At 46.0% G+C, this 26,591-nt stretch overlaps 1 protein-coding gene and 1 long non-coding RNA gene across 9 annotated transcripts in view; one reads left to right on the forward strand and one right to left on the reverse strand.

Moving 5' to 3' along the window:
• LOC137525016 (uncharacterized) overlaps positions 1–11,161 on the reverse strand; it is a 410,675-nt gene extending 399,514 nt beyond the window's left edge. For 2 of the 6 annotated variants that reach the window (XR_011022834.1, XR_011022835.1), the window contains exons 1-2: positions 10,997–11,161; positions 5,363–5,489 (exon numbers count right to left, since the gene is read on the reverse strand). This is a non-coding gene — a long non-coding RNA (uncharacterized lncRNA). The remainder of the gene's footprint in view (positions 1–5,362; positions 5,490–10,996) is intronic. The other 4 variants (XR_011022837.1, XR_011022838.1, XR_011022836.1 and 1 more) reach the window with 3 other exon arrangements.
• The window catches only part of TANK (TRAF family member associated NFKB activator), a 118,015-nt gene that overhangs the window by 33,628 nt on the left and 57,796 nt on the right, over positions 1–26,591 (forward strand). Inside the window, exon 1 of one of the 3 annotated variants that reach the window (XM_068245654.1) lies at positions 11,272–11,348. The exons of the other annotated variants lie outside the window; for them this stretch is intronic. The gene's annotated coding sequence lies outside the window, so the exon portion shown is untranslated. Of the gene's footprint in view, positions 1–11,271; positions 11,349–26,591 lie in introns of those variants that run through there. 3 annotated transcript variants of the gene reach the window in all.

Here is a 26,591-nt window from a genome sequence, read left to right on the forward strand (position 1 = left end):
TTTGACTCGTATACTTTAAGCACAGTGCTGAGCCTGAAGAAATGCTCCATTGGACTGGTTGTGGACCCTACACATCACTACTTTTGATCCATAGGAGTTGACTGAGATAGGGAACTATAATCCCTGATGTCATTCTCCATCTATGTTAGTAGTGGAGAGTATAAGGTGGGGGTCAAGTTTTTATATTACGGTCCTTGACAATGTACTGGTAGTTAACTAGTAGTCAGTGCTTTTGGCAAACCTGTGTGTTCTGTTGGGAACGCGGGTTCGCAAATGTGGTCACCGTAATGAACTCCATCCTTACTGGCCAGCTGACTTCACGTCACAGGTCATGCTGGACATTATGGGATGGAAGTTCGACACCTCCATACCTACTAAGAAAAACTCCAGAAGGCACCAGGATGACTGTACTTTTGTTAAGTTCAGTTATTTTTTAATCAGTAAGTTATCATAATCATACAGATTATCAAAAAATGGAACAAAAATAGAGCACTTTAGGGCAACCAATCAGGATACTTAATTAATTTAACAGTTGACACCAGATTGGTTATGCTAAGAAAGTACCCCGCTTTTGTGCCAGCTTTTTTGTAACACATAACCTTATTATTTTAGATTGGAAGTTTGTTTCTCACTTAAAGTATACCTGAGATTAAATAAAAGGAAGAAGCCATTCATACCTGGGGCTTCCTCCAGCCCCCTTTGGCCTGATCATTTCCTTGTCGCAGTCCCCCGTCTCCTGTTTCCTCCACAATCCTCCTGGTAACTGCCATTCAACGCAAGTGCAGTGCTGCCACGTGCACTCCCCCGTCATGCTCCTGTGGCCGGGAGCGTTCTGCGCCAGGCGCACCATGCTCCCTGCATCGGGAGTAAATGGGGTGCATGCGCGCGACCAGGCCGCTCATGCGCAGTAAGCTCTGACTCCCAACGTTACCAAAAGCCATAGCAGAGGATCCAAGAGGAGGAGGACAGCGGTGAGGGAGCTATCAGGCCGAAGGGGGCTGGTGGAAGCCACAGGTATGGATGAATTCTTCCTTTTAATGAATCTCAAGTTTACTTTAAAGAGTAACTTTACTGAACGTTACTAGTAAGGGGAAGAATAAATGAACTGTAAACTACCCCCCCCCCCCAAATGTCTACAAACTGCTAACTCACTGCACCCCCACCCCATCCCATGTCCCTCATTCCCCCTGCTTTAGCAATACCTGTATTGAAGCTTGGTCATGCCAATAAAGCTATTTTTGATTTGATTTGTACAAACCAAGACACGTGAGACGTTATAAGTAGAATATAGATCAAGAAATGACAGATATTCGCTGTGTAATTTGTTCTTGTTATTTGATCCTCTGTGAGCCTGCAGTTCAGCTTCTTTACTGCTGACAGGCATGCAAAAAAAAACAGCAAACAGACGGCACCAACTGCCCTTATCTTTACACACCCACTAACAATGTGATAGGCTAAGGAGGATTCTAATGGTCCACTGAGTGTGCAACTAGGATCGTCAGCAGCAGAAGCGGCAACCCGTGGCAGAGAAGCCCGAGTAGCATCTGAATTCAATTAGCCTTCACAGTGTCAGCCATATGTAGACTTTTTATGTATTCCACTTATCAGAACAGAAGGAATGGATCCATTCACAATAGACAAGACAAGACAAATAACATTTATATTGCGCTTTTCTCCTTGCGGACTCAAAGCGCCAGAGCAGAGCAGCAGCCACTAGGACGCGCTCTATAGGCAGTAGCAGTGTTAGGAAGACTTGCCTAAGGTCTCCTACTGAATTAGTGCTGGCTTACTGAACAGGCAGAGCCGAGATTCGAACCCTGGTCTCCTGCGTCAGAGGCAAAGCCCTTAACCATTACACCATCAGCCAACATTAGACATTTCTGATCCTAAACTTAGATCCATAACATGTCCATTTATCTGCTGCCTTTCCGATCTAATAAACGGTATGTTTTTAGTGACCGTGTGAACTGAGTCCAAACCCTGAGGCCTTGTTCACATTATAAATCGCCAGCGCTATCACAAGCGCTGAGCGATTTACAGGGTGATTTTTAAAGCATTTTAAACAAGCGCTTTTTTCCCTTAGAAAAGCACTTTTCTAAGCCCTTTTGTGGAGCGATGATTTTTTTCATTTCCTGACGTCAGAGTAAACTCTTTGACCTGGAAATGAATAAATACAATGTATTTATTCATTTAACCTCCTTGCCGGTTATCCCGAGCTCAGCTCGGGGTAACCTGCCGCGGAGGATTCCTCAGGCCCTGCTGGGCCGATTTGCATAATTTTTTTTTGTTACACGCAGCTAGCACTTTGCTAGCTGCGTGTAACGTACGATCGCCGCCGCTCCGCGCCGATTCGCCGCAACCCGCCGCATCAGAGGTTGCCCCCCCCGAGACCCGTGCGCTGCCTGGCCAATCAGTGCCAGGCAGCGTCGAGGGGTGGTTCGGGACTCCCTCTGACGTCACAACGTTGACGACGTCGATGACGTCATCGCGCCCGTCGCCATGGCGACGGGGGAAGCCCTCATGGAAATCCCGTTCAGAACGGCATTTCCGGATGGGTATATGCGCCGGCGGCGATCGGCGCATTAAGGGGGGACGCCGCAGGGAGGGGGGAAGCATGTAGCTAGCGCTAGGCTAGCTACATGCTAAACAAAAAAAAAATGCAAAATAACACCCTCCCTGCCGTGCGCAGCAAATTTGTATAACGGCAGGGAGGTTAAGCGCTCAGAAATTCCCTTTTAAAATCGCTTTTTCAAGCGCTTTGCTATTTCCCTATACTTTCTATTGAATCGCAAATGCTCAGAAAATGGTGCAGGAGCCACATTTGCAATTGGATAGAAAGCTCATCACTTATGTGAGACCACTCACATAAGCGACCATTGCACAAGCGCTTTTAAGGCAATTTTTCAAATTGCCAGCGCTAAAAAAAGAGCAAAATCGCTCTTAGTGTGAACAAGCCCTTAGGGCTCGTTTCCACTTTAATGCATTGCGCGTCATACGCCGGGGGCGGAGCTTTCGATCCCATTCATTACATTGAATGGGATTGCGGGCTGAATCGCCCCGAAATGCAGCAAACCATGTGAGGCGTTCCTGCGGTATTGCCGCCAGGGCCGGATTTGTACTTTCCAGTGCCCTAGGCCTGCTGTCATCTAACGCCCCCCCCCCCCCCCCCGCCACCACCACCACTACCAAAAAACATTCTGACCAACACTGACTATCGATCATTGGTTTGAATGGGCTCATTTCAGTTGTGCTGCTCTGCCTCCCATTCAGCCAAGAATCAGAGGATGCTCTGTCTGCTCAATAATTCCTGCAATTTGTGCTCCTGCCCGAAAGTGCACAGCAGCCAATAGTGTTCTGGGAATGCATACTTGAGAAATGACGCTGATATATGTACTTGTCAAGAATGCATAACACTATACTGGCGTTGGTTGCTGTGCACATCTGGGCAGGAGCAGAAAACTTGCGCAAGTCGCAAGTGGCCAGAGCATGCGCTGCTTCTTTGTCCTCTGTGCGACTGGCTGCAGTCATAGCCACATACAGGTGACAGGGAGCGTGAGTGGCCAGAGCATGCGCTGCTTCTTTGTCCTCTGTGCGACTGGCTGCAGTCATAGCCACAAACAGGTGACAGGGAGCGTGAGTGGCCAAAGCATGCGCTGCTTCTTTGTCCTCTGTGAGACTGGCTGCAGTCATAGCCACAAACAGGTGACAGGGAGCGTGAGTGGCCAGAGCATGCGCTGCTTCTTTGTCCTCTGTGAGACTGGCTGCAGTCAGAGCCACAAACAGGTGACAGGGAGCGTGAGTGGCCAGAGCATGCACTGCTTCTTTGTCCTCTGTGCGACTGGCTGCAGTCATAGCCACAAACAGGTGACAGGACAGCTCAATGGAGAGAAACAGAGAACAGGTAAGTAGCAAACATCCTGTCAATACCCACTTTGGAAGTTTGGTTGTAATTAGAGCGGACCTGAACTCAGAACTTCCTCTCTGCTTCAAAAGATACACAATAACATAATAACCTTTAAAAAATATTTCTTTGTTACAGCTGATACAAATCCTGCAATCAATCGGCAGTGTCTACTTCCTGCTTTCATGGAAGCAGACATATTGTTAACATCCTGTGCTTTCAAATTAGCTTAGATGTTGTGGCAGTCAGGGGACACAGGAGAGATCAAATTACAACGTCAGATTAGACACAGATGAGGGGGAATTACACAGGCTCTCTAAAAAAATACAAGGTAGATTTTTCTATGTTTTCCTTCTGTCCTGTGCAAGAGTTCAGCTCCACTTTAAAGCATCTGAATGATATTTATTTATATTTGAAAAATCTATGTATCTCTTTTGAATGTTGAAAGTACATATGGTGGTGTGCTCTAACATATTGACAGTATACAGGAACAAAGTCTTAAGAAGGCTTATTCACAGAAAGATTACTTTTTTTCTTTTAAGCTAATAAATGGTATCATCCTCATTCAAAACTCTCTGCTTTCGCTGTGGCTAAAATGGTACAATGCTTTACTGCTACAGGAAAGGAGAAGGATGCCAAACTATACAGACTAGCATAGAGGTAGTAACAGCTCCGGTGACAGTGACAGTTTAGCAATGAAAGTAAAGCAAACAGCATTTTTATTCCTCTCATAGATGGTAGGAACAGAAAATGAGTCAGGAAAGAGTTAACTGAGACCACTGCTGGCTAGGAAGAAAAAAAAACCCTAAAGCCATAAATTTAAGTAGACTAGAGATAAGAAAGTGTAATTAACAGCTGCTGGGTCACAACTGTAAAGGAGAAAGTGAAGAAATTAGCAGGGTTCACTGATGTCTTTGAATGCCTGCATTAAAACTCAGCAGAACTTAGTTCTATCTGCTTTGTAATGTAAATCCCTGGTATTTCTCACATCAACTTGTATGATCATGATAAGAGGAATTGATCATCAGATGAGGTGACAGCAGATGTTGATTGAGAGAGAGACTTGATGGAATTGGGGAACTCTGGAATTCAGCTATTAGTGCAGAGCAGGGCGCTGGCTGGCTGCGCTGAGGGACCAGAAGAGGTGATTAATTTTGACATATGACCTCTTCTCTCTCCAAGTCATGCCGCCCTTCTTATCTTATCTGATTTTATCGCCCTGGGCCGTGGCCTTTGTGGCCTTTTCAGAAATCCGGCCCTGATTGCCACGTGTGAATGGAAATCACAGACAGTGCAGTCCATGCACTGTCTGCTGTCCCTGCAATCGTGTTTCCATAAGCGTGACTGAAAGCGCGCTATATGGAAACACGCCCTTACTGCGTATAGAACTTCACCAGTAATAGTAGTGAATAACCAGGGTCAGCAGTTGAAAAGCAGTACAATGAAAATGTCTTTACTTACCCTGGAGGTATCATTGTGTCCTTGGAGCAGAATAACTGGAAGTGTTTGGTCCCTGCTGGGAATCTCCATCTTCATATTACTGCTTTCAGTATCAGGCCCTGACTTTTCCTGGTTTCAAAAGCGCCACCTAAAGTGAAAATCAAATTTTTTTTTTCACATGAGGAAAAATTGCTCTCATACTTCAGAAAACAGTGATAAGCAAACTTGGCTCTCCAGCTGTTAAGGAGTGACAAGTCCTGCAATGCTTTTGCCTTTATGAATCATGACTGTGGCTGTCAGACTCCTGCAATGCATTGTGGGACTTGAAGTTACTTAACAGCTGGAGAGCCAAGTTTGCCTATCTTTGGCCTTTTACAAAGGGGGTTGTACCCGGAATTATTTTTGACACATACAGGGTCAGACTCAGCGATGGTACAGTAACAACATAATTCTACTGCACAGTGGATGCCATAGTTTAGGGCTGGTCAGGCCCGGCCCGCTCATGAGGCGGGGTGAAACATTTGCCTCAGGCGGCAGTTCTAGGGGGGGGGGCACCCGCCTGTCTGTGGATGCTGGGTACCGCCCGCCGAGCTGGAGGAGTAGCTGACAGAAAGGGGGTATTGGGCCTAGCGGTGGGGAGGGGGGTCGGACCCCCCCTCCCTCGCCTGGGTCCCCCGATCTGCGCTCCTCCTCCAGCGTTAAGTAACCAGCGTGCATAAAGATGAAGAGGCAACGGACGGGGGAATCACTCACCTCTTCCGCGTTCCATCGTGTGTTCCACTGACGTCACTTCCGGCAACGCCGCACACTGTATTGTAAGTGGACGGCCGTGCAGGAAGTGACGTCAGTGGAGCGCACGATGGAACGCGGAAGAGGTGAGTGATTCCCCCGCCCGTTGCCTCTTCATCTTTATGCACGCTGGTTACTTAACGCTGGAGGAGGAGCGCAGATCGGGGGACCCAGGCGAGGGAGGGGGGGGGGGGGGGGTCCGACCCCCCTCCCAACCGCTAGGCCCAATACCCCCTTTCTCTCAGCTACCCCACCAGCTCGGTGCCCCCCCCCCCCCACCCACAGCTGGGGTGGGGGGGGAGGGGTCGGCGATTTTTTCTAATTATGCCTCAGGCGGCAAAAAGTCTAGGGCCGGCCCTGGGGCTGGTCAATCATGCAAATAATTACAAATTGATGCAGGATTATGAAAATTGATGTGGCTGGAAAAATGGACCAAATCCCACCACTGTGAAGTTATTTGCATCTCATGGATCATCCCCACCACAGTTCACTGTGGAAAAAATACTGCAGCCCATCCCGACATTCACAGCTGGTCTGGAGGTAGCTACCTTAATCTGGCAGTGCATTCTGCATCATTTCAACCGTTTATGTGAGAACAGGGAAAGCAATTTTTTATTTATTTATTTTCATGGTGTGAAGATACGATGGTGGTAAAGCACCTGCTTTCAAATCCATCTGTGCTAGGCCAGGTTCACACTGCGCAAAAAAAGTTTTTGAAAGGGATCATATGCAAAGCAATAGCATTTGTTCACATCAGTCCATTCGTGACGGATCCGTTTATTCTGTACCTGCGAATAGAACGCAAATATGGGGAGTGTGCAATTCCAGATCATCAGATTTGTTGCTCTGAGAGAGTGGTGAACGGAACGCACGGATGAAAAACTGATGCCCAATGTTAAAGGGACCATGAACAGAAGCATTAAAAGCAAATCTGAACTTACATGGGGCTTCCTCCAGCCCCCCGTAGACCACAAGGTCCCTCGGTGTCCTCTGGGTCCCCTCTGTGGTCTCGCTGGCGACCCCATTAGTGCAACAACTGCGTATGTGTGGCCTGTCCACAAACCCGACTTGATCACGTGCCTGTCGCTGCAAGCGTCCTGAGCATGCATGGTTGTCTTTCGAGAATGTGCTAGATCAGGGGTCTCAAACTCAATTTACCCGGGGGCCGCAGGAGGCAAAGTCAGGATGAGGCTGGGCCGCATAAGGGAGTTCACGTGTCCCCGCCGCAAAACGAGGGCTGCAGAGCCCCCAAATCGCCCCGGGGGCAATCCGCCGGTATTTCCTGGAAGGGGCAGAGCTTTCAGCTTCAGCTCTGCCCCTCCTGACGTCAATCGCGGCGGATCGCCGCCTCTGCCCGCCCACTCTAAACATAAAAAAAAAAATTGGGAAAATAGGAAAAAATGCCCGGAATCTTCATACAGCCATATTACGGCTGTATAGCGATCCCTGGCCAAAGCGCTGCGGCTGCGTATGGACCCCCTGGAAACTCTGTCAGGAAATGTATTGCTCTTTCTTTTGATACATGTAAAATTACACTACCGTTAGGCTTGCTACTAAAAGTGACATTTACCGCATTTAAAAGTATACTATTTTCCTTCGAAACTTTAAAATCGATTTTCTCAAGAACTATAAGGTCTTTTTGAAAAATTGTTTTTTCCTCTTATTCCTAATGATCTCCTTAACATATCCTGCAAATTTAGGGTTTCTAGCATTTAAGGTGGATTTGCTATTAACCATTAAAGTCGGCGGGTTTTTAAATGTGTATTTTTTTCCTTTGCAACTTTAAAATCGATTTTCTCAAAAACTATAAGGCCGATTTGAAAAAATTTTTTTTCCTCTTGTAGCCACTGGGGGCCCCTACAAGCTCTGGGGCCCTGGGGCCACAAAATATTGTATCGCGGGCCGCAAATGGCCCGCGGGCCGCGAGTTTGAGACCCCTGTGCTAGATGCTTACGGCAACAGGTGCGTGATCAAGCTAGGTGCAGTTGGCCTGCACAGTTGCACATGACTTCGGCTGAAGTCGCCGCACTAAGGGGACCCAGAGGACGTAGAGGGACCTTGTGGTCTGTAGAAAGCCCCAGGTAAGTTCAGATTTGCTTTAATGCATCTGTTCAGGGTCCCTTCAGGGTCCCCAGGCTCTTTTAGCGGGGTGCTCCACCCGGCTAGTTTTGATGAGCACCCGGCTGTTATTGGCTCACCTCCTCCTCTGTTGTAAGCAGAGTTGTGCAGAAAAGCTCCGGCCTTCCATTCTCTCATCTCACTCCACCCAGCTGTAAAATATTTCTGGGGAGAAAACTGACACTGATGTGAAATTGGATCAGTTTTTTACTAGATCAGTTTTCTGATCTATGCAGTGTGAACTGAGCCTAAGCCTAGCGTTCATATTTAAACTCAGGTGATAACTGATCTTCCAACATCACAGTTTACGTGCCAACAAAAGCAACTAAATATGATGAATATAGGTACACTTTTCTAAAGACTACAGTATGGGGAAGGGGAGTGAGATTGATTTGGGTCCAGAATATGAAATATAAAAATGATCATAGTTTAAAATATGAATTAACTTCTCTGAGAGCACTTGCACTTTAAAGCTATGTATCCAAGTTGCGATTTTACAGAAAATGTTCTCAACGACCAGCGGGGTTATTTTGAGCGGCAAGTGGTCAATTCCGCGATATCGGATCATGGCAGATCGGATCTTTAAGATCCCTGACGACTCCCAAGCAAAGTACCGCGATCGCTTGAACTCTTTTTCGGCTGGCGTGTAACGTGGAATGATGCGTGCATACCCGCCAGCAGAAAGAGGCGTCGCTGAACGACGGTCGTCAAGGGGACATCGCTGGACCAGTCGGGTGGTAAGTAAGTAGCTTAAAGGAGTCACTGCACATTTCAAATGTAAAAATTGCCGCACACTGACAGACTTTCCAAATCCAAATCCCAAATCCAAACATGGATTCTTCTCTGCACATGGATCTTTAAAAAATATCAGCATGACATCTATGAAAAATCAATTACAACCACTCCGCCGGATGTTTACCCTACTAATGCTGCTCTTTTTGGGGCCATATGAAGAGTATGAAGAGCTAGTATGGTTGAGGTGAGCCAGTGAGAAAGTCCATGGAAAATAGTTCTCCAGTAAGCAATGTCTACAACTTGAAGCGTTCTAACTGGCCAAATAGTGTGGGTGCATTATTACTACAAACCTATCTAAAGCCTATGGGTTTGAGAGGGTGCTGTCCACCCAATCACGTTAGTGGAATTTCCCTACGGACTTTTAAGCTGGCTCACCTCAACCATACTAGTGCTGACTATTACTGCACCGAAGTGTTCTCACTCACCTCTCCAGCTGGCGCGTTCCTTCCTCAATGCTGCCATCATGTCTCGTGCCTGTACTGTCCCCCGTGAGCTGACGGTGTATGAGTGCGTACACCGCCATGGGATCAGTAGAGGCACTAGGAGATGACACAGCACATAGGAGGAAGCACACCTGGTCCAGAGGAGAGCAGCATTAGCAGGGAAGACGCATTTCTGGATACAGCACCCCTCCATAGATGCTAATGCATCTGATCGATCGAAGAAAGAGTCCTGTCCGATTTGTAATGTCAGTCAATTTCTGCCAGAGATTGATCTGGTTCACTCTCAGATCAAAAAACACATTCGCTATTTATGGTAATTTCATGGCGATTGTGCTTTTTGCGATTATCATACAAAGAGAACGTGGCTCACTTCGCGATTATGCCTGAAACGATGCATGCAGCACATTTGCCATTTATACAAATCGCAAATGCTGCAGTGAGAATGGTCCTATAAGGATACATTGTTACAGTGCTCCTGAAAAGCACCCCAGTGTGTGACAAACGCATTAAACCCCCTGGCGCTGTCCCCTAGTGTATAACTGTACATGTATGCGTGCAGCACGGTGACACAGTGATTAGCGCACTCACCTTGCAGCGCTGGGTTCCCAGTTCAAATCCCATATGATCAACATTTGTCTGGAGTTCGTATGTGCTCCCAGTGTCTGTGTGGGTTTCCTCTGGGTATTCCAGTTTCCTCCATCATCCCAAAAACATACCCATAAGTTAATAGGCCTCCCCCTAAAATTGGCCTTAGACTAAGATACATACATTACACGATAAATAGACATATGACTATGGTAGGGATTAGATTGTGAGCCCCTCTGAGGGACAGTTCAGCCACAAGACAATATACTCTGTACAGCGCTGCAGAAGATGTGGGTGCTAGAAATACTTAATAATAATTACCTGTCCTGTGTCGCGGTGTCCGTCCGTCTTCCGAATCCGTCGCCCTTCCATTAGCCCTATACACACCGCCGGGCGCTTAGCATGTGACATCACACACGCACCACCCCAGCAGCGTGTACAGGGCTAGTGGAATAGCGGAGGATTGGGAAGTTGGATGGGCACCGCGACACAGGACAAGTAATGTTGTATAAACGCACGCATACATGCACATTTATACACTAGGCTAGGGGAACAGCGGTGAAACGGCATATGTGGCCAATTCCCAAGAGATTTCATGCTGATCAGAATCGATCTGAAGCCCCCTCTACACCATTAAATTCCAGGCGCGATTGGATCGCATTTGATTAGATTGATTAAATCCGACATGTCCGATCGGGATTTAACCGGGATTCGATCAATCATTTGATCGATTTTGGCTATTTTTCAATGCAAATCGAACACACAGATGGAATCCCGATCGGACATGTTGAATTTAATCGATCTAATCGAATTTGATCCAATCGAATTCGATCTCGCCTGGAATTGAATGGTGTAGAGGGGGCTTTAGAGAAATTTGTCTCTTGGTCAAATCTGCCCACAATTCCCTGATGTATGGTCAGCTTACATAGTTATAAAATATTAGTCCTCTTCTTCCACAATCAGTGCTGTGTCCTGCCCTGAGCGAGCATGAAGTGCTGCCAGTTCTACTTCTAGTCAGAAAACGTAATACCAAAGTTCTTCCGCACAGTCTACAGTTACAGCGTGTGCAAAGAAGGCGTGTCTGCGACGTCAAGGGGGCGCGGCTCACCCTCCGTTCGGTTTCCTTTCCTCAAAGAAATCTGCGGGTGTTACCTAATCTCATCTGCATAAGGGGCGGGTCTTTGCGTTCAGAATGACTGGTGTGTGTATGTAGCTCTTCCTATTGCGTTCTGGCCAGGAAGCTGCTTCCGTATTAGTGCCAAGGGCTGGCTGCCTGGGTGAGTTGTGGGGGTTCCAGGAGGATCTCACTGTAACAGAGGTTATTTGGGGTGGCAGAGTCTGTGGCTTTAGGCTCCTCCAGGATCACATTGTACTGATCCTCCAGGGGGAGTTTTGTTAGCTGGGTATCTGTAGTTTAAATTGTCCATATTTTTTATATTGTTCTGTCTTAGTTCTCTTTACATCCTGGTTGTGAGAGTGAAAGAGTTACAACTGGAAAGTCCTTTTTATTATAAGAAATAGGAATTGTAAAGGAGGAAGAAGATCTAAAGGGAAAGTGTAGTTTTTGAGCAAACTTTTCATTTTAATTTGTTTGAGATTTGTCGCTGGTGATTTTCATTATCATGCAATAATGTAAGTACAGAAAATTTTCGGAGGCGCTTAACAGTATATACTTATGACAATTCAAATTACTGGTAGGGACAGGCGACGTTTACAGTGGCCGTTGTGTCCCCTGTGACAGCAGGATCGCAACAAATCGGGACAGCGGCGCTGCACGTTATCCTCCCGTTGCGTGGGGTACAATGAAGATGCCATCAATGAAAAGTGTGCTTAACTTTTTGCTGTTAACGTGCGCATTTTGCAGTAACGTTACCATGCCGCACTCCGTTGTATCGCAATTCAACCGCCGCACTGTGAATGTTGCTTAGATGGTGCATAGCACTGCAGCAAGCTGCGCTACAAGCAGGGCAGTGGAGTCGGTACAAAAATCATCTGACTCCGACTCCACAGCCCATGCAGAACTATGAGGTGGGTACAAAAATCGGTACTACTAGGTGGCGATAAGGCTGGTTTCACAGTAGGACGTTGCGGTTTAGGGGACTTTATGGTCGCATAACGTGCCCCTAACGCAACGCCGGGTGCTCTCTTATGTGGACGTCAGAGTGAGCCGCGTTGTGCAGCTCACTCTGGCGTCCGTGATGCGTACTCTTGGACGCATGCGACATCATGTGGTCCCGCCCGGCCAATCGCCGCACAGAGCGGCCGCTCCAGGAAGTAAACACTGCACGTCACTGAGTGCAGTGAATATTAATTAGCCATGTGCCTGGCCGCTTTCCGCTCCTCCCAAACATTACTGAGCATGTGCAAGCAGTCTAACGCGGCTCTGCCGCTTATAAAATACTGCATGCAGTACGTTGTCTTATGGCGCAGCGTTACTAAGTAACGCAACGTGGGCACTGTGAACAGCCCATTGGTTTTTCATTGCTGTGCGGTGGGGTGTGTTACAGGCTGCTCTAACGTGCGCCTTTAAAGGGACACTTAAGTCAAACAAAAAGAGTTTTACTCACCTAGGGCTTCCAATAGACCCCTGCAGCTGTCCGGTGCTCTCCCCGCCCCCCCCCTCTTCGATCCTCCTGGCCCCGCCGGCAGCCACTTCCTGTTTCGGTGACAGGAGCTGACAGGCTGGGGACGCGAGTGATTCTTCGCGTTCCCAGACACATTAGCACCCTCTGTGCTGCTATATGGTATATGATATATGCTATAGCAGCATAGATGGCGCTATTGTGGCCAGGAACGCGAAGAATCACTCGCGTCCCCAGCCTGTCAGCTCCTGTCACCGAAACAGGAAGTGGCTGCCGGTGGGGCCAGGAGGATCGAGGGAGACGACGAGGGCACCGGACAGCTGCAGGGGGCTATTGGAAGCCCTAGGTGAGTAAAACTCATTTTTTTTGTTTGACTTAAGTGTCCCTTTAACGTCCCACTGTGAAACCAGCCTGAAACTCCACCAGAATTACACCTTTTCTTACTATCCATGGCAGCCTGGAGGGGGAATAGTAATTAACGCCACCTAGTGGATGCGCCCGGCTAACGGAAAAGTACCCAAAAATCATCCGACTCCAGGTACCCAGAAATTGCTCCGACTCTTCAACTCTGACCCTGACTTCACAGCCCAGGTTACAAGGCCAGCCGATACACTGCAATGCACCACTATGAACGTGGCCACAATGGACTGTGAGCTCTGTGGAGAACCGTTGTCAGGCGCTAGTGTAGTTTAGGGGACCCAGCAGGAAACCTCATAGAGAAATTCCACATTCCACTAACGTGATTGGCTGGACTGCACCCACTCAAACTGCTAGTTATAATGAACTACACCCACACTACTCAGCCAATCACAGCGCATCGTGCTTTAGGAGAGTGCTGTGATTGGCGCATCTTTCCTCATGTGGATTCTAGTCTAGCAGCTGACAATGCTTCTCCGCAGAACTCACAGTCCATTCTGGCGGCGTTCATAGTGGTGTGTTGCAGCGTAACGGCTGACCTTGTAATGTGGCTTACTGCAGTGCAATGCACCCCCTAAGCGTCGTTCACAGTGGGGCAGGTGAATTGCGGTACAATGGAGTACAGCCTGGTAAAATTACTGTAAAATGCGCGCATTCACAGCAGAAGTGAAGCCTACTTTTCCATGCAGCGTCGCTGTCCCGATCTCTGGCGTTCCTGCTGTCAAAGAGACCACAATGGCCAGTGTGAACGTGGACTGTCCCTACTAGAAATGTGATGGGAAGTTTGACAGTGCCAGTCTTTTAAAGCATTGCTTTATATACAAAAATTCCTTGGGATGAACCTAGGTTTATCCAGAACTAATTGACCTTGAGCAGTTAAAGATTGATACCTGTCAGCTTGTGTGATTAATTAGCTGTCAGGTATTTTAATCTTGACTCTTCCAAACCTGATTAGCTTTTTTTGCAAAATCCAGGTCATCCCAGGTGAACTCTGCTCCTATGGTGCAATAAAAACATCTTAAAGTTGAACATGAAGTCCATCTCTAGGCAACTCCATAGTCCTGAGTTTGGATCTCCACAGAGGTCTGATCTAATAGCTCTGGTACTGCTACCAGCTTTGTTATACCCAATTCAGTACAAAGCTGGTATACTTAAAGGGAACCTAAACTGAGAAGGATATGGACTTTTCCTTTTAAAATAATATCAGGTTCCTGAATCTCCTGCTGATCCTGTGTCTCTAATACTTTATCCACAGCCCCTGAACAAGCATGCAGATCAAGTGCTCTGACTGAAGTCACACTGCTTTAGCTGCATGCTTGTTTCAGGTGTGTGATTCAGCCACTACTACATACAAAGAGATCAGCAGGGCTGTCCGGCAACTAGTATTGTTTTAGGCTGCTTACACACTAAGACGTTACAGGCGCACGTTAGTGCAGCCTGTAACGCTCCCCCAACGCACAGCAATGTAACACAAGTGGGCTGTTCACACAGCCCACGTTGCGTTACATGTAACGCTGCACGTTCTGCCGAAAGTGCAGCATGCTACGGCGTTACAGCGGCTTAAGCCGCGTTAGACTGTCTGCACATGCGCAGTCATGTTGGGGAGGAGCGGAGAGAGGCCAGGCACATGGCTAATTAATATTCACTGCATGTTGTGACGTGCAGTGTTTACTTCCTGGTGCGGCCGCTCTGTACGGCGATTGGCCGGCGGGACCACGTGATGCCGCATGCATCCAAGAGTACGCATCACGGCATCACGGACGCCAGAGTGAGCTGCACAACGCGGCTCACTCTGACGTCCACATTGAAGAGCACCAGGGCTTGCGTTAGGTGCACGTTATGCGACCTTAACGTAGCACCTAACGCAACGTCTTGGTGTGCAAGTAGTCTTAAAGGAAACATCCATATCTCTCAGTTTAGGTTCCCTTTAACACTCCTGTAAAGACATCAGCATGCCTCTATGTGTGCACATGTAGGTGGTTGTGGCCTTCTGGCCATGGTTGGAGGTGTGGGTATTTGTGTTCACCTTTGCATGAGGTTTGGCAAACATGCATGTCACAGTACATTTTTGCTAGTTTGCTTTAGGGGACCCAGCAGGAAACCTCATAGGGAACAGTTCTCCAATCATAGAACCCTCTATTTCTCAAAGCATTGGGATTGGCTGAATAGTGGGGGCGTAGTTTGAGAGGGTGCCATTCACCCAATCACATTAGCAGAATTTCCCTATGAAGTTTCCTGCTTGGTGCCCTAAAGTAGACTAGCGCCAGAAATTCATCAGAAGCTTACATATAAACACTCAGTTTTCTATCTACAACCCTCCATTCCATTAGGGTGCGGTCAATGCGACGTCTGGAAAAATCACGGCAGACCCAAACTTGCTGTCCATTCAACAGAATGTGCCAAATGGATCTGTTTGAACGGACCAGTTGGTTAACCGTGGATTTATTATCGTCCGTTTCATTACAGTCCGCTAAACCTTTTGATTTGTAGGCCAGTGTGAAGCGGGCCTTAAAAACAGACAGTGCTGATGGCTGCACCAGCTGGTGTGCCTGACTTTACCTGGTAATATCCAGAAGGTTTGGCCTGCCTGATCTCTCTATTTGTGCTGTTCCTGATCTGTTCTCCTCGTTTGACCTCCGCCTCTGACTTTTTCTCTATATGATATCTGACTTATTTCCCTCTTAGAGGGAGGCAGCTGCTGTGTGCATGGGGCTTCCAGCATGAATGCTTAGGTGGTGTGATTTGAGTGTGGGCTCTGGCCAGCCAGGTCTTTTTTGAGCTAGCTAATTATTACTATATTAAGCTATGTGCTAGACTTGAATAGGTTCAATGGCATCGCCTTATGGTTTTATTGCTTTCTGTGCAGACATTTTTTTTTATCTAAGTACATTTCTTGACATGACATCTGATTTTAAATAATCGTTGTGTTCTAAATCTATACGTGTGCAAAATAAAGTTATTGCTTTGGATAAGTACTGATTAAGGTGCGTTGTACCTGTTTATTTCCTAAATTCTTTGTGCTTTGACTATATGGTTACACCAACTCAGATCTACAGAATTTAAAACTATTTTATGCACATGGGTGCCTGTTCACCTAGTTGATCTTACTATGCTATCTGCCTGCCCTGACTTTGGTTCTTTTGCTTGTTCTGGTTATCGGCCTGACCTTGGCTTGTGGCCAGGATTACATATGTCTGCAGCCTACCTCTGACCTTGGCTTAGCTTCCCCTACATGACTGTTGCTGCCAACCCTTGACCCCGAAATGTCTACAGACCTTGATCTTGATAATCACCAAAATCACAACCAGAACATGGTCCACATTACTGCACTATGGTTGTTGCTGGCAGCATATAGCCTACTACTGTACTCACTAGGAGTTGGGGTCCATCATTCCATCCAAGGCATTCTTGTGAAAACTGGGGTCTCACGAGCCCCATATGCCCAGTGCACAGGAATGAGTGCATCTGAGCTGGGCATTGCCAGGAGCCTATGAATGTCCCAAAGGCTTCCTGTATCTTCTGGCACTCCACCATCTCTCCTTTGGCTGCACTCCCTGCTGTGGACTAGCACATCTGGATTGGGGATGTCCCTGTAACATCCCTGCATGCCCAGTAGAACAAAGCTGCTTCGTCATTTTTTTTTCCCCTCTGTGTTTGAGCGCTTAGTTCTATTGGGCATGCTTGGACTTACTGGGCATGCTTGGACTTACTTATGCTCATTCCCGGCCCAGATACGCTCATCCAGGGCTGTGAGCATAGCTGGAAGAAACATGCAACTGGTGCATGCTGAATAGGTATAGAGGGGCCCTGCTCCTAGAATGGTGGCTCTACCAGGATTCAGTAAGCCTCTGGACCTTCCAGGGGCTTCTAACTACTAAATAAGGTAATTACCATTTTTTTTTCTTCATTTTGGTTGTACTTTAACATTGGACAAGAGCACACTACTGTGCAGGGGAGGGGGGGCTTTGCTGCTCATCTTTTTCAGATTAATATATCCCCCCAAATTCCCTTACCCCAATTTTATCGACCTTGTGGGTTGGTATTCCTCAGCAAACACTTAAGGGTTTAGGCCTCGTTCACACAAGGTACGTTTTTGCGCGCTCTTCAGAGTGCATTGCGCTGTGCGTTCTGCACGGTATTGATTTTCCCTTGTAGTTATGTGCCTGGTTCACAACTATGCGCTGAGCTGCGTTTCAAAAACTTAGTGTTGCATGCTGGGCTGTGGAGTCTGAGCAATTTTGGGTACCTAAGGTCGGAGTCGGTGGTTTTAATAAAGTGAGTCGGATGTTTTTTTAAACCAAATCCATAGCTTTTGTAAAAATTAGACTAAGGAGTCGGAGCAATTTTGGGTACCTGGAGTCGGAAGATTTTTGTACCGAATCCACAGCCCTGGTTGCATGCATTTCTGTGCGTTGAGCTGTAAAGCGCACATCAATGCAAGTGAATGGGTTCGCTTTTTTAGTGCATACAAACGCATAGAAACAAATGTGTTTTTGTTTTTACCCCTAAATTGAAAGAAAAAAAAAACACATTCATTTGAAAACAAGTTTTTGACAACTGCTACACAAATGCAAAACATGCTTAAAAAACAAAACAAAACACCACAACGCACTGAAACACGCAAAACGCATGCTTTTTTTTATCATGCGTTTTGCACGTTTCTCAACGCACCCAATGTGAACGAGGCTACTGATGAGGCAGGCTCCCATATTATTATTATTATTATTATTATTAATATTATTATATATATATATATATATATATATATATATTTTTTTTTATGTTTAATGATAAACTTCTTTTGTTGCAGAATAATTCTGCATGCCAACTCACTGCCCATACAATTCTATGGGCCTGTTCACAGTACTGCATTATAAATGATCACATCATTCTAACTCGCTGCATGCAAGCTTTGTATAAAAGTCTATGGCCCATAAGCAATTCCCTTTTTCACCGGAGTTTTCTCCTAGGAGATCATTTTTCACCTTCAGTTTAAAATAACTTTCCAGCACTTTTCACCAAAAAGTAGGTGAGAAAGTACTAGTAAAATTAATTTGAGTATTTTCTTGCTTGCTGGTGGCTTAGAATAAATTTTATTGGCAAGTTTAAAATGATCATCTAGAAGAAAACTCAGGTGAAAAAGATAATTGCATATGGGCCTATGTCTGGTTTCCATTGCAGTTCAGTCATGACTCCTAACACATTATAACGCGTGCATTATTCAACTGGCCACTGCTTACCTAGCCTCATTGAAAAAAAGCTCAAGAATTGTTGGAATGTTTTTTTAATAAAAATTTTCTCTTACGAAAATGTGAAGGGAAGACTTTTAGGACACCTGAGCTGAGAGGGATATGGCGGCTGACCTAATTATTTCCTTTTAAACAATGCACATTGCCTGGCTGTCCTGCTGATTTACTTCTAATGCTTTTAGCTGTAGACCATAAACAAGCATGCCGATCAGGGGTTTCTGACTGGATTAGTCCCATACTTGTTTCAGGTGGGTGCTCCAGATACCACTATAGTCAAAAAGATCAGCAGGGCAGCCAAGCAACTTTTATTGGTTCAAAAAAATTAAATATGTCCACTCCCATATCCCTCTTAGTTTAGGTGTTCTTTAAAATGCTCCCCCATTGGGTATGCGCTGCATCATTACTGATGGCTTGGATTGAGTTAGTGCATACATGTCAAACTCTGGCTTGCGAGCCAAATCTGGCCCGCAGAGCCATCAAATTTGGCCCGCAAGTGGTTTCCCCACTTTCCATAATGTTTCGCACTCTCTAGTCTAGACCACCAAGAAGTAATATTAGAGGTAAAGCACTACATCACCAGGGAAGCCATATGGGGGGGGGGAAGGGGAAAGCACTAGATAACAGGGATTGCATGGGGGGGGGGGTCCTCTAGCCACCAGGGAACTGTATAAGGGAAAGAGAGGGCCTCTATACAACAGGGGACTGTATGGGGAGAAAATGGGCTACTAAACACCAGGGAACTGTGTAGGGGAAGGAGAGTTGCCATTGGACACCAAGGGACTATACAGGGGAAGGAGGAGGGACACAGTACATCTGTGAACTTTATAGGGGAGGGAGGGGAGCCCATAGACACAAGGGAACTATATAGGGGAGGGAGAGGGTCCATTAGACGCCAGGGAACATTATAAGGGAGGCGGTCACTAGACATTGAGGTTGGCCCACGACTTGGTCCCAGTGTTTAATTTCGGCCCACTTTGTATTTGAGTTTGACATCCCCTGAGTTAGTGTATATAATGTCAACAATCGCCAGCCTTGCGTCACGTATGTTTTGCTTGGTGAATACATCCATTTTTGTAGTACACACCTTTTTTAATATGTCATACTCCCTGAATAGACAAGATCCTGAGTGGATGCTGGCAATGACGGCAGGTGGTGTAGTGCATGCGGTCCTTTGTAATGGTACATTTAGTACGGTGAGAAGTTTTTTGAGGTTGGGACTGGATTGGGCAACTCTTGAAAAACACTGTTTTATTAATCAAAGGTATTGTGACATTTCAGTTACATGATCTTGCGTAATTCCAGCAAAACAGGACCTTGTCATGTGAGAGGCTATGTTTCAGTGCGATGATGTAACTTAACTAAATTCCAGTGTAATTTAATACCATCAAGCTGTAAAGTGTTAGTGTACTTAAAGGATACACAAGGTGACATGATGATAGACATGTGTGAAAGGAGATATAAAAAAAAAAGGGGGGGTCAATAGTTCATAGATTTTTAGCTCTGGTATATGTGTTTTCCAGCCAGTAGAACACGCTGTATAGTCAGTAGCATTGCTAGGGAGGCTTGCCCAAGGTCTCCTACTGAGTAGGTGCTGGCTTACTAAACAGGCAGGGCCAAAATTGGAACCCAGGTCTCCTGTGACAGAAGCAGAGTTCTTAACCAATACAAATCTTACAAGGCTGCGCAAATACACAGAGCAAAATTTAAAGGGACCCTTTATTTTGAACTCCTGTCTTCTGAACCACCGCCACTTGATAGTAGCTTCTTCTGTTGACCGCCTAGTAGCTTGCCTTGCAGTGCTTGTCTTCTAGCTTGATTGAGGAGATGCCAGAAGTGTCTAACCTCTTCAAGCTCTTCTACTTGACTTTTTTTAATGATTGGATATGTTGCAGCTTTACAAACTTATGTTAATGTGAAGGAATCAGGTAAAACACCTCTTCATGTGATGCTCTCAGGGTTGAAAAGGAAATGAAGACTAAAGAATCCAGCTTAGCAGCCTGGCGTGGTTAGTAAATCACCCCCGAGATAACAATGTAAGAATGGGGATTCCAGCTTTTACAAAGGTCCATTTGTGACAGAATCACTTTAAGGGCTCTTTTCCACTATGAAATCGCGTTTCAATTTCCACCATTCGATTGCGATTGAGCTACTATACTCATTATAGTCCAGCTCAATCGCATACAAAACGCGGCAGGACGACGATTGCGCTTTGACCAAAATCGCATCGCAATCGGATCGCACTAATGGAAATTGCTGCTGCAGTTTCCATTAGTTTAATGTACCTTGCGATTTGCGATCAGAAGCAAATCGCAGGCTAGTGGAAAAAGGCCCTAAGAGTAGATAAAATTTCAAGAAAAGAAAGGGGTGTGTGCTCAGACCAGTGTCGCCTGACTTTTAGGCCCAGTGAACAAAAAAAACACTAGCCGATCCGCAATACGCTAGCGGTTTTGGGAGATGATTTCAAAGCGATTCTAGGTATGTTTAGAGAGGTTTTCTAAACATACCTAGCGGTTTTGGGAGCGTTTTTGTGTAGCAGATTACAGGTATTGTTACAGTAAAAGCTGTTACTGAACAGCTTCTCTAACTAAAACACCGGGCGAACCGCTGTGAAGTAGCATTTTTCAGAGCAGTTTGCATTTTTCCTATACTTTACATTGAGGCATAAATGCTTCTGCAAACCGCAAATGTGCAGCAGGAGTCACGTTTGCGGTTTGCTACAAACCTCAAACCACCGGTGTGCACCATCCCATTGAAATACATTAGCCAAGCGTATTTACATGCGGATGAGGCCGGCGGATCGCACCTAAAACCGCTCAGTGTGCACTGGGCCATCTGGCTGCCTCATGTCTATTTAATTAAAATGGTACAGCATTTGCAATTCGCATCTGCTTGCCAGAATATGCAGCATCTAAAACTACCTCACTGCCGTTTCCTGCAGGAGTTAGCCCACGCAAAATACTTTGCTTCTAAACGGGGGCACCGCACATAGGCCTCCTCATGCCCTCAAGAAATGAGGGGCAGTGCAGACACCCCCACAAAGCACTACCACTGCTATGGAGCGTCACAACTGACCCCGGGGCGAGGGAGAAAAGAAACGCAGACAGCACAACCCCCGGACGTGGCCAAGGCCCAGGCGGGGAACCATTCATGCTGCCCTTCCCCCAAAGGAGAGATACCTTATTTTTGCAAATTGTACCCAACTGCAAGATACTGCAGAATGCATGTCCTGGGAGCGAACACGCCGGTAGGTGGGGCGAGGGGAGGGAGGGCGCTGACGGTCAACCCAAGTGCTACCACCACCGGGGAGACCATGTGCACCCACAGTGTTTATCTCCCTCCAGCCTCTTCCCCCTCCCCTCCTCCTTGCTTGTAGAGTAGTCAGACACAGGCTGGGAACTGGAATGATTTGTCTGTGATCTGTTCACACAAAGCAGCTTGCTAGCAAGTAAGGATTCAGGGCTCTCTTTTCCACTATGAAATGCGATCACCTCAATCGTGTTTCAATTTTCACTATGCGATTTGAGCTACTATACTCAGTATAGTAGAGCTCAATCGCATCCAACATACGGCAGGACCACTATTGCGCTTAGACCAAAATCCCATCGCAATCGTATCGCACTAATGGAAATTGCTGCTGCCGTTTCCATTAGTTTAATGTACCTTTGGAAACAAATCGAAGGGTAGTTGAAAAAAGCCTTAAAGCATGCCAGCAAACTAGCCAACTACATCTGCGGATAACTTTTCTTCAATAATTGCACCATCATTTGGACAATCTGCTCTGCCCAAAAGCCTCTGAGTTCTGTTTGTATTATTTATGTTTGGTTCCTATCATTGCTGAATGCGCTAGCCTTAACTTTTTTCTCCTGAGTTAGGCAAAAAATATCTACAGTTCATCATACAAACCTCAATTTTGATCACCCAAAGGGGCTTCACCAGCCAGCTATTGTGCGCAAGGAAGCGTTTAGAGGCTTTATTTTCTGCAAAAGGAGGATCTATGAAATATTGATTTCATTTCTTTTTTGTGGTGCCCAAATTTATGCACCTGCCTAATTTTATTTAAACAATTATTGCACACTTTTTCACTTCTCAAATATCACTGCGTGTGTTTCCTATATGATCTAGTTAACTGACGTTTTTTATCGTAACAACCAACAATTTATACAGGAAAATCATGATGATTAATAAGGTTGCCCAAACTTTCGCATCCCACGTGTGTGTGTGTGTGTGTGTGTGTGTGTGTGTGTGTGTGTGTGTGTGTGTGTGTGTCGGCTTTGGGCGACATAGTTATAATGGAAGTTAATGTGAAAATGGGTGAGACGAATGATTTAAGTGACTTTGAAGATGGATCATTGATGGTGCAAGAAGAGCATCTCTGAAACGATGGCTCTTGGGATTTTCTTGCCTAACAGTCTCTCAGGTGTTTAGAGAGTGGCCATTGAGGGAAAAAAAACTTCAAGGGATCAGGACTATTCTGGTGGGAAAGGCTGGTGAACAAGAGGGGGTGGGGGGGAAAGACAAGTAGCGCACACAGTCCACAGCAACAGAAGGGCAACACAACAAATTACTGCTAAATTCAAGGCAGGTGCATCACAACGCATATCCCAACGTGTAACAAGACTGACTTTGCAAAGGATGGGCTTTAGCAGCAGAAAATCATTGAGTGCCTTTTGATAGCACAGAAAAATAGTAAAAGACACCTGTTGTGGGCCCTTGCCATCATGCCTGATTGGTCTCAAATGCTCCTATTGAGCAGTTTATTGCAGGGCTGTGGAGTCTGAGTTGGAGTCGAGGAGTCGGAGTCGGGGCGATTTTGGGCACCCGGAGTCGGAGTCATGGTTTCAGAAACTGAGGAGTCGGGAGTCGCATGCTTTTTGTACAAAATCCACAGCCCTGTTAAGTATTAGACTAAGGAGTCGGAGTCTGAGCAATTTTGGGTACCCGGAGTCGGAGTCGTGTTTTCAGAAACAGAGGAGTCGGAGTTGGAGTCGGAAGATTTTTGGACCGACTCCACAGCCCTGGTTTATTGGACAAAGTTGAAAGATCACTTCAGAGCTTGGAAATGCCACCATCCAATCTGACCAAACCTAGAGCTGCCATTATGTTAGCATGAGCTAACATTTCTCAGCAATGTTATCAGCACCTTGTTGAGCCCATGCAAAGAAGAAAATTGGCTGTGATCAGAGCTAAAGGTGGACAAACTCGTTATTAGAAAGTGTATCTAATTTTCTGGCCACTCACTGTGTGTGTGTATCAGGGCTGTTTTTGGGTACTTGGAGTGGGAGAAAAAAGGCTCCGACTCTTAATGAATTTAAACTGTAATTAAAATAGAAAATATGATCTATTTCTCAGATAATAGTCATAATATCGCTATCTCATATTTGCAAAAGTATTCCGCCCCCTTGAAGTTTTCCACATTTTGTCATATTACTGCCACAAACATGAATCAATTTTATTGGAATTTCACATGGAAGACCAATACAAAGTGGTGTACACGTGAGAAGTGGAATGAAAATCATACATGATTCCAAACGTTTTCCAAAAAACTGCAAAGTGGGGTGTGCATAATTATTCAGCCCCCTTTGGTCTGAGTACAGTCAGTTGCCCATAGACATTGCCTGATGAGTGCTAATGACTAAATAGAGTGCACCTGTGTGTAATCTAATGTGTAATCTAATGTCCGTACAAATACAGCTGCTCTGTGACGGCCTCAGAGGTTGTCTAAGAGAATCTTGGGAGCAACAACACCATGAAGTCCAAAGAACACACCAGACAGGTCAGGGATAAAGTTATTGAGAAATTTAAAGCAGGCTTAGGCTACAAAAAAAAAATTCCAAAGCCTTGAACATCCCAAGGAGCACTGTTCAAGAGATCATTCAGAAATGGAAGGAGTATGGCATAACTATAAACCTACCAAGACAAGGCCGTCCACCTAAATTTACAGGCCGAGCAAGTAGAGCGCTGATCAGAAATGCAGTCAAGAGGCCCATGGTGACTCTGGACGAGCTGCAGAGATCTACAGCTCAGGTGGGGGAATCTGTCCATAGGACAACTACTAGTCGTGCACTGCACAAAGTTGGCCTTTATGGAAGAGTGGCAAGAAGAAAGCCATTGTTAACAGAAAAGCATAAGAAGTCCCGTTTGCAGTTTGCCACAAGCCATGTGGAGTACACAGTAAACATGTGAAAGAAGGTGCACTGGTCAGATGAGACCAAAATGGAACTTTTTGGCCAAAATGCAAAATGGTATGTGTGGTGGAAAACTAGCACTGCACATCACTCTGAACACACCATCCCCACTGTCAAATATGGTGGTGGCAGCATCATGCTCTGGGGGTGCTTCTCTTCAGCAGGGACAGGGAAGCTTGTCAGAGTTGATGGGAAGATGGGTGGAGCCAAATACCGGGCAATCTTGGAAGAAAACCTCTTGGAGTCTGCAAAAGACTTGAGACTGGGGTGGAGGTTCACCTTCCAGCAGGACAACAGCCCTAAACATAAAGCCAGGGCAACAATGGAATGGTTTAAAACAAAACCTATCCAAGTGTTAGAATGGCCCTGCCAAAGTCCAGATCTAAATCCAATAGAGAATCTGTGGCAAGATCTGAAAACTGCTGTTCACTGAGCTGGATCTGTTTTGCAAAGAAGAATGGGCAAGGATTTCAGTCTCTAGATGTGCAAAGCTGGTAGAGACATACCCTAAAAGAGTGGCAGCTGTAATTGCAGCAAAAGCTGGTTCTACAAAGTATTGACTCAGTGGGCTGAATAATTACGCACACCCCACTTTGCAGTTATTGATTTGTAAAAAAAAAATGTTTGGATTCATGTATGATTTTCGTTCCACTTCTCATGTGTACACCACTTTGTATTGGTCTTTCACGTGGAATTCCAATAAAATTGATTCATGTTTGTGGCAGTAATATTACAAAATGTGGAAAACTTCAAGGGGGCCGAATACTTTTGCAAACCACTGTATGTGTGTGTGTATCCGTATATGTGTGTACGCACGCACGCTTGTGGCCCACAAACATGAAATAATCAAAATATCAAAAATAGTTACTTGTGCTGCTTCAATAAAGCAGTCCCTGTAATTTTAAAGTCAGATATACACATCTGATTGTAACTATATGATGTGTACACAGGAATCTTTTTTTATATATACTAAATAACATCAATGCTCTAAGAATAAAGCATGATGTGTAGCTGTGTCACTAATAGAGATGATCAATGAGATGCAAATAATTCTGCGTTGATGCTGGTTTGTAACGATCGGTGTAACACAGAGAGGATCTGATTACCGGTGAACTGCAGTCTCACCAGGAATACAGAATATACCCGATTATTGGTGATCTGCAGTATCACCAATAATCCGATATATCTACTAACCCCTGGACACCAGAGAGAACAAGTGAGTGTTAGATGCAACGGTATACTTTGAGTACTTCTCCAGAAGTATGTTCCTTCCTATGGCCTAGACTCTCCAGGGGGGAGGAGCTAGGCTGAGGATAGGAAGGACAGAGCGTGAGTGACACCCGAGAGGGAGGGTGTCACTAACAGGTCTGGGAACTGCCTCTAACAGTAAGGCCAGTTCTCGAGGTCGGCAAGCCAGGTCGTTAACACACAGACAGATAAGGTACAGATACAGGAGGCAGATACGGAATCCAATATACAGACAGAGTTCAGCAACGGAGTATCAGAATGGCACAGTACAGAATCAGGAGGCAAATACAGAGTCCAGGAACGAGCAGAGTTTGGCAACAGGATATCAGAAATAGCAAGGTACAGGATCAGAGTTCAGAGGAATAGTCAGGCACGCAGAAGGTCATAACAAATAATACAATTCAAAGTTCCTAATGCTAAGGTGTGAACTCCTTCATGTCAACACCTTTGGAAACTATGCTAGAACACAGATACAGACAAGGTCTGAGTGCTACCACGTTGTGATCGCAACGGCAGACAACCAGAGAATGACCAGCACCCATTATATATAGTAAAGCGCTCTCCAGCGCCTCCCCTAAGTGCTGGACCAATGGCAGGTAGTGAAATTGTCAACTGACCCGCCTGGTCAGCTGACCCTTTTCTGGCTGTCATATAAGCTCTGCCTCTCAGCGCGCGCGCTCTTCTGAACCTATGTGGACTAGCAGTCCCAGCCACACCAGACATGTCTTGCAATGTAACCCTTGACTCAGGGGCGGTGAACCCGTTTCCCCGCGTCCGGCCGCAATGTCAGCTGCTTTGCTCTGCGTGCAATCTGCCGCCTCCAATGCGGAATCCACCGC

The sequence above is a fragment of the Hyperolius riggenbachi genome, chromosome 7, assembly GCF_040937935.1.
Source record: "Hyperolius riggenbachi isolate aHypRig1 chromosome 7, aHypRig1.pri, whole genome shotgun sequence".
In the NCBI taxonomy this organism is placed as follows: Eukaryota; Metazoa; Chordata; class Amphibia; order Anura; family Hyperoliidae; genus Hyperolius; species Hyperolius riggenbachi.